Source organism: Notamacropus eugenii, chromosome 6 (assembly GCF_028372415.1).
Source record: "Notamacropus eugenii isolate mMacEug1 chromosome 6, mMacEug1.pri_v2, whole genome shotgun sequence".
In the NCBI taxonomy this organism is placed as follows: Eukaryota; Metazoa; Chordata; class Mammalia; order Diprotodontia; family Macropodidae; genus Notamacropus; species Notamacropus eugenii.
The window spans coordinates 233348490-233357525 of NC_092877.1; the positions used below are offsets into that span (position 1 = coordinate 233348490).

The 9036-nt window shown below is 38.8% G+C and overlaps 1 non-coding gene across 1 annotated transcript; it reads left to right on the plus strand.

The window, feature by feature from the left end:
- Positions 1 to 1653: 1653 nt before the first annotated feature.
- Positions 1654 to 1726, plus strand: TRNAF-GAA (transfer RNA phenylalanine (anticodon GAA)). Its single transcript has one exon. It is a non-coding gene; the product is annotated as a tRNA-Phe (tRNA).
- Positions 1727 to 9036: the final 7310 nt, after the last annotated feature.

Below are 9036 nucleotides of genomic sequence, written 5' to 3' on the forward strand. Positions count from 1 at the left end.
CTGACAGCTCACTTTAGCTATACATATATGTTATATATTGTCATTATATTTGTATAATTACATATTGATCTTATCATTGACCACAAGTCATACGTCTACATTAATAAATTCTGAAATTCTGTTTTCTGATCAAAATGGATCATTTTATATCTCCTCCTACCTTGCCATCCCAAACTCTATTTTTTATGTTCTCTATGGCCTCAGATCCATCCCCTCTGAAGTTCTTCCTTTCTTCCTTCCACTCTCCTCCCCTCCACCTCCTGACTGCTTATTGAACCAATTTAACTGCATTGACTATGCTACCTTCCTATTCAGAAAGCTGTAGTGGCTCCATATTACCATCAGGATCAAATATATATATTTAAAGCCCTTCCTAACCTGACTTTTTCTACTCTTTCAGTCTTCTTACATCTTATTCTCATTTCCTTTAATAAGAGATCCAGTGGCATTGGCCTCCTTGCTGTACCTGGGACAAAACACTACATCTCCGTATTTAGGGCACTTTCACTAACCCCATGCCTGGAATTCTTTCCATCGTCAACTCCATCTCCTGGTTTTCTTGACTCCTTTCAAGTCAGCTCTAAAACAGTACTTTCTACATGAAGAGTTTTCCAATCTCCCTTAATGCTATTGCCTTCTTTATTTATTATCTTGAATTAATATCTTTAATTAATACTGTCTACATCCTTTTTGCACATAGCTCTTTGCATGCTGTCTCTTCCATTAGAGAAGCTCCTTGAGAACACAGATTGACTGATCTTTTACCTTTCTTTGTACACCATCTCCTAAGCACAATGCCTGGTACATTAGTATTCTAGACACTTAATAAAAGCTTGTTGACTAATAGGCAGAGTTCACCTAGAGAGAGCAAGATGGTAGATGGAAAGTGAATTTTCAACCGAGACAGACCTAGCTAAGGGCTGCCTGTGGGATCATAGGCAACTTTCTAAGACTTTGAGTTGCAGAGAAGGTGCTGACATAGACCTTATTCTTATCATTCACAAAGAGAAGTTCGGTTCATCAAGGAAATCACAGTCCCAGTCCAATCCCTAAGAGTTCAACTGCAACTGTATTGTAAAAGGGCTAAAATTTGTGTATGCTTTTTTTTAATGGTTGCAAAATTCTCTCCTATTCTGTCAATGATGTCTCTTGTATTTAGTGACAAATTTTGGCTCCTGGCTTCTCAGTCACCAGTGTTATCAGGGTGGCATATATGATAATAGTGGCTTATTTTTATTCAAATGTGAATGAACCTCTACCTTCCTTTTTTCAAGCTTTGGGATTTAGGTTAATCTGGATAGTGGAATTTGGGGCAGTTAGGAAATTGTAAAGTGTTATTTTAAAAACATCTAAAGAATTATCGAATGTAAGCTATTGTTAAAGAAATACTTATTAAATTAATAAAAACTAAGTTTATAATAATAAATAATAACGGTAAGGGCATCTTCAAGCATTATAAAACTGTACATAGTATATGCACTTAAATAATGTTGACAATTACGCTGCAAGAGTTTTAGCACCACCTTTTTAGATTGTGAAGAATAAATACGGAAGTGTTGCGCTGAATCAAAAACTAGAAATGCCAATTACAGAAACAAGGAAATGGGGTTAAAGGGTAATATATTGAGTAATTCAGGAGTATCTACTGTACTTGCCGAAATAGCTCAGTTGGGAGAGCGTTAGACTGAAGATCTAAAGGTCCCTGGTTCAATCCCGGGTTTCGGCAATTTATATTTTCAAAATATGAAAGTCTCTTTGGGTACAACTGTAAAAGACCCTTCTTAGTTGACTTCCCCCGGAGTTTCCGACCCCAACTGCTTAGGGGAACCTAAGGACCTGGGGGATAAAAGTACACGCGGAAGCTGAGGCGTTTTTGTCTCTCCCCACCCTTTCCCCTAGGTACTGTTGGTTCAGTGCGGTCACGTCTTTTTCCCGCCTTGCCTTAGTAGTAGGACATGCATGCACGCACTTAATTCTGCCAGCCGTTTCTTTTTTGCAGTGTGAATCGTAGGGGCTGTCTTTCCAAAGGATGACACTGCGGAATTTAAATCCAGACACAGACATTTACTAGCTGTGTGACCCATGAGCAAGGTCAGTCTGCCTCGGTTTCCTCGTCTGTAAAATGGGGATAATAATAGCACCTCCCTCCCAGAGTGTATCCCAGGAGGATAAAACGAGATAATACGTGTAAAGAGAGTTGCCAATCTTAAAGCGCTATATAAATGCTAGGTATTATTATTATTGGTATTAGCGACTGTACTGAGGGATGGGGTGGGGCGAAAGGGAGGGGTAGATAGTACTTCTCCGAGCGGAGATAGAAAAAAGGAGAAATTGAAAGTCAGGACTGGCTCAACTTGTCCGCACTTCTCCTCTGGCTTGCTCTGGGTTACTGGAGTTGGGGGCAGGGAAGGATCTCAGGTATTCTAAGTAGCCTAAAGCCCAGCTGTCCGAATGTGCCTGAGACTGAGTCAGGGCGCTTCGTAGCTGCGTGAGCTCAACTCCCTTTCTGAGTTTATGAGAACACAGACGTAGGTACAGAAGAAATAGAAACGCTAATCTCTACCCTCATGTAACTGTAAATGAGAAAGAGAGGACGAAACCGCGAAAAATATCAAGTAGGGTGCGCAGTGGTTAGAGAGTGAGGAGCCTGAAGTCAGGGAAGATATCTTCCTGAGTTCAAATCTGGCCTCAGATTCTTACTAGCTGTGTGACCCTGGGCAAGTATTTAACCCTGCTTGCCTCAGTTTCCTCATCTGTCAAACGAAAAGGAAATGGCAAACCATTACAGTAGCTTGGCAAGAAAAACCCAAGTGGTGTCACGGAGAGTCCGATACGATTGAAATGACTGACAGCCACCACGGTCAAGGGTAAATTCACACTGTACACCAGGATAGCAGTAAGTATAAGTAGGACCCAGACACCTTGCCGAGGAGTGACTGAATTGAGTGAGATGGTGGCCAGTTTGGTTAACTGAACTGTCAGGGAGGGGAAGTGGATCTGCCTAGAATCTCTTAGTGGGAAGGGGAGGGCATCCTGGTTTGGTAGAAAGAAATGAAAAGGGGACCCAAGGAGTAGTAGCCTTCCACAGAGTTGAAATTTACTTGGTTGCGGAGAGTCTGTGAGGGGAACTGAACATACACCAACATGCCCTCCACCTAGTGCAATCTACTACTGTTCATACTATGTACATCTTCTCGTGGCTTCTCACTTGCCACATGGGACTTCCTCACTTTCCTTTGACACCCAGACAGGATTAAAGGAGTTCTTGGGCTGTCTTCATTCATCTTTCAGTTTTGCCATATGACTGTCCTATCTTCTTTTTATACATTTCCTGGATGACATCCTTTACACACCTTTTTGTTTGTAATTATTTTTTGTAATGGGTTTCAGGCTTGCTCATGTCCACCACGCATATGTCCCTTCTCCTTTGGGCGATGTTCAATTCTTCCCACATTATCGAGTTCATGACTCACTACCCCATATAACACCATCAAATGAATATTGGTATTAAAAGATGAGTGTGTTTCAGGGAGAAGCTTGGGATTGTTAAAAGAACTACATGATTTTCCAAAGGCATCTCAGCTTTCTCTCTTCCTCTTTTTCAAATTTTAGTTTCTAGTTCATCATCCATTTATAGTGGCTATTCCTCAAAACTGGAACAAAAGAGAAGAAAATGGGGAATGATTTTGAGGGATTTTGAAGTGTAGTACTGGAGAGATGAGGAAGTTGTGACAGAGGGTTATGAATGAAAGTGCTCCTTTAAGAGGGAACAGGGAGCTTGAAGAAAGATTTTTTTAAATTTGTTTTTTCTGCAATTACATATTAAAACAAAATTTTTTAAACTTTAAAAAAGTTTTGAATTTCAAATTCTATCCCTTTCTCCCTCCTCTTCCTGCTTTCTGAGATGGTAAGCAATTTGATATAGGTTATACATGTGCAATCATGTAAAACATTTCCATATTAGTCATTTTTTACAAGAAGACATTTAAAAAATGAAAGGAAGAAAGGAAGGAAGAAAAAAGAAAGGAAGAAAGAAAGAATGAAAAAGAAAAATAGCATACTTCAGTCTGTTTTCATATAGTATCAGTTCTTTCTCTGGGGGTGGATAGCATTCTTCATCATGAACCCTTTAGGATTCCTTAGAATACTTAGATCATTCTATTTCTGAGAATAGCCAAGTCAGAATTCAGTTCATCATTGTACAATATTGCTTTTTACTGTGCACAATGTTCTCCTGGTTCTGCTCACTTCACTTTGCATCAGTTCATGTAAGTCTTCTTAGGTTTTTCTGAAATCACCATGTTTGTCATGTGCCACAGTATGTTTCACCATTCCCCAATTGATGGGCATCCTAGAGAGAGAAGATTTGAAAGAGAAACTGGGAGAAATATGTAAAGGAGTAAGAGGATTGCTGCACAGCATTAATGACTGCACAGAAATTTATAGTGGAGACAGTTCAGCGCTGTTGTGTGATTTTTCTTGAATGGTGTTCAGCAGCACAGGTAGGAGCTGAGAAGATCTAGCCATTAAAAAAATGAGAAAGGAGACAATGAGGATAATTTAGGACTGAGATTTTCAAAGGGATGAGTGGCTATAGGAGAAAAGGGCAGGCAGTTCCAGGACTGTAAGAAAGTATACATTTGAATTTGTTAATTATAGCTTTGAATTATATTGGATCATCAAAATTCAGTTATCTAGGCTATGAAAAGGAATAAGTGGCACAGATTAATTGATAAGACAAATAAAAAAAAAAGCCAAAACCCAAACACTACTCCCCCAAATAAAGTTAAAAATGTATGCTTCAATCTGTACTCAAACTCCATTAGTTCTTTCTCTGGAGGTAGATAGCATTTTTATCGTTAGTACTTCAGATTTGTCTTGGATCATTGTATGGCTGAGGATAACTAAGTCATTCACAATTCTTCATTGAAAAATATTGCTGTTGCTGTATACAGTGATCTCCTGGTTCTGCTCATTTCACTTTGCATAACTTCATGTGTTTCCAGGTTTTTCTGAAAGCACCCTCCTTCTCATTTCTTATAGCACAACAACAATCTATCACAATCACATGCCACAACTTGTTCAGCTATTCCCCAACTGATGGGCATCTCTCAATTTCCAATTTTTGCCATCACAAAATGAGGTGCAATGAATATTTTTTTACACAAGCATTTGGGGAAGGGAACAAATATTTATTCAGTGCCTGATATGTGCCAAGAACTGTGTTAATCATTTTACAATTATCTCATGTGGTCCTCTCAACAACCCTGGGAAGTAGATATGTTATTATCATTTCCATTTTACAGATGAAGAAACTGAGGCAAACAGAGGTTAAGTGATTTGCCTAAGGTAAATGACTGAAGCTAGTTGTGGACTCAGGTATTTCTGACTTCAGGTCCAGCACTCTATCTCCTGTGCCTCTTATTTATGTACGCACTAGGTACTGTCAAAAATTACTTGGATATATGATCAACAGAGGAGAAAGTCAGTAAAGGATTGAGTATTTGCCACTAATGATCCATAAAAAAGATAAACCATTTATGAATAATCAAGATTTAACTATTCTAGAAGGATAATATTTTCATTTTTTATTTTCTGAAGAAATTTAAGAAATAATAATAGTAATGATACCTTTTATTTACAGTTTTTTGTCTCCTTTCTCTTTCTATATATAGCTTTTCTAGCAATTCTTGTTGTTCTTATGTCTAGTCTGCATTTTTCTTTGAGGTTCTGCTTGTAGATATTTTCCAAGTCATTGTCTTCTGAGTTTGCATCTTAAGCTTTCCTTAAAAAAGGTCCTTTTTTGATTGTTTTTCTCATTTTCCAGCCTATTTCTTTACTTTGGACTCCATGTTAGAATTAGGCTGGTCTGAGCTTCTTTAGTTCAGTTTGGGGGCCTAAAGGTTTTTGTTGCTTCCAAGGTGGTGTGATCTGGGGACAGGTCTGGTCACTGCCCTCCTGGTCTGCACTCTAGTCTTTACTCAGGTAGGAGCTCTCTCCCTTGTGACTTCAATCCTCCCTCTCTACCCTGGAACTGGGTAATAGGCTTCAAAGCTGCTGAATGGCACCCAGTCTTGCTCCCAATGCTTAGCATAGGGGTCCCCTGAAATCTCTTTCTGACCAGATGCTCGGTCCTCTTCCTGTCCCTGTGCACTGGACAATCTCAGTGTTCCCACTGATGCTCCGACAATTGTGGTCTCCAAGGCTCACAGCCAGTGCTGCTTCTGTGGCACTCCAAGTCAATCCTTTCCCCCTAATCCCCAAATTCACAGACTTCTCTTTTGTCTTCCCAAACTGTCTTAGTCTCTAAAAATGACTCACTGTGACTTTAAAAAAAGTTTAACATTTTTATTTAAAGTTTTGAATTGCCTACTGTCACTTTTTGTTGACTTTTTCTCAGAATTCATTTGGGGGGTCATTTAGTAGGAGAGATTTGGGGGGGAAGTTTGGCGGTTGTGACCCCTCACTCCACCATCTTGACTCCACTGTAACAGTGATACTTTTGAAAGATACTATGACCCACCATGCAACAGGAATTTGAGGATTCTTTTGGGGACTCTCTCTGCCAATCTGCTGGGATTTCCTATTTTTCCAGAAGGGCTTGCCTTTGAAAAACCTTCATTCTTGGGGCCAGGGTTACAAATTTTCCTTTCCCTTGCCCTTTTCTAGGCCTTGGCTTTATAGTTAATTAGAATAGGTATGATTTAAAGAAAGATTCCTGTCTATCCAAATATAACCCATAACTGCCCCAAATTCCTCCGATTAGGGACTCATTAGCAAGCAATGATCCTTGGGAAAGTAAGGGGTCTAAGGGAGCTTAGTTCTACCTGAATGTGGATTAAATTTCTCACATGCCTTTTTTCCCCCTTCATGCTAAAATATGCTGCAAGAATGCACTGGAGAAAAATTGGGATAAGGTATTGGAATGAGTTAAGATAATAGAAAAATTCCCAATCTGAGTAGTTTCATACATTCATTTGCATGGAAACTGAAGACTGAACCAGATGCAAAGGCAGTCTATTGCAGAGGGTAGAGAGTATTGGAGTAGGAATAAGGAAACACTGGTTTAAGTCTTGGCCCCTTTATTTAGTAGCCAAGTGCCCTTGGTTTTACATCTCTGGCTCTGGCTCATCTGTAAAATGACAGATTGACCATTTGTATTCAACAGTCTCTAAGCTCCCTCTGAGCACTAAGATTCTACCATTCTCTCAATGTTGCTTTTAGTTCCGTGATTCTGTGCTCAATGAATGAAGTACTTACTATGTATAAAATGCTGTGCTAAACAATGGGGGTGCAGATAGAAAAAGTTATGCTTTTAAGAAGAAAGTGCAACCAACCTTTCACCTAAGTTAGACACATGGAGGAGACAGTTAGAGAGAGCCTTTGGTATCTGAATCCCACGACAAGCTGCTTCTTGTTATCTACAAAGCCTTTAGGGTTGTTGTCCATGCTTTTCTGTCTGCCTTCCACTATAGGGAGGGCCACTTAGTTCCAGAAAGAGTGCTAAAGGTGGTTATATTCTTCTTTCCTCAACACCGAGTTCTTAGGGCAGTGAGAGAGGACCTGTTCTCTAATCGTTTCACTCCTTGATCTCCTAGGTCATCTTTATTCAAATTCACATTTCTTCCTATTCCTTACATAAGTAACTCAGGGTTTATGACAGTCTACTCCATAATTCTTAGGTGATTGTTGTTTGATCATTTTAGTTGTATCCGTAGACCCCATTTGGGATTGTTTTGGTAAAGATACTGGAGTGGTTCATCATTTCCTTCTCAGCTCATTTTACAGATGAGGAAACTGAGACAAACAGGGTTAAGTGACTAGAATGGAGCAATTTTTTTCATACCAAGAAAAAAATCTAGTCAAAGATCCACATTCCTTGTCCTGTTAACATTTTTTGTACTGAATTTTTTAAAAAAGGTGTAAATCTATGTTGTAATGTTTAAATCATAGATGATTGTTCACGTAGCATATACATAGGCAGTTACGCTCCAGCAATACTAGTTACTTACTTTAACTGAGCAGAACGCCATGAAATATTCTAAAATTGATATTATATTATGTCCATAACTTATCTAAGCCTCAAGTGTCATGTCTTATTCCAGAAGTAGTTATTAGTTAATTAATTGATTTATGTTTTATAGCATTTAAGGCTAGTTGGTCCTATCCTGTAGCTGTTAAGTAGGCTTAATTTTGGAACAGGCAAGAATGATGGTGCTATATAGCAGGGCAGAAATAGTTCCTTTCTAAACACAGTGATAAGTATAGCCTTATAAATAAAGAGAAAATAGGGTATGGAGAGTATTACATAGTTGTACATTTCATAGTTTAAGCATTTTGTGTGTGGTAAATCTCAAATCCTGCATGTCCTTCAATGCCTATGCCAAATGCTACCTTCTACGTTCCCACTGACTAACCTCTTCAAGAACTTTGTTCTCTCTACTTTACATTTTAGTATAATCTTATAGTTCATCTTGAATTATTCTTTCTCCTGGTTTCATGTATGCCCTTTTTGGCAAAACACCTTCTTCCTCACAAATGACAGATTTTGGAGGAGACATTCCAGAAATAGAGTTGGAGATATTTGTGTTCCAAATAAATGTTGACATTGTCTTTCTAAAAGGTTTTGAATATCCATAGGAATTTCATTTAAACTGTACCATAGATATCTATGGGAAGAGGCTTTTGTAAAAGCACAGGGTGACATTGTTCCAGCTGGGCTAGCGGGTAGACTAATGATATCCAAGAGCTTCACTTTGACAGTTTGATGATGCATCTTAAATATCACTGGCATGAATAAGCTTCATTGATGTAGAATATAGCTCCCCTATGACTTCTAGTCTTGTGCGATACTTTTCTGTGCCTTTCCATAAATTCTCCAAAGAGAATCCACCCAAGGAGCTAGAAGACTTCCTGTCATTCTTTTAACATTTCCAGGTGTCAGTTTGCTATCAATCTGCACTGCCTAGACAAGATATCTATGTTTATGTTGATGGATTAATTTCATGGACTACCTTGTTATGGCTTTATGTTATA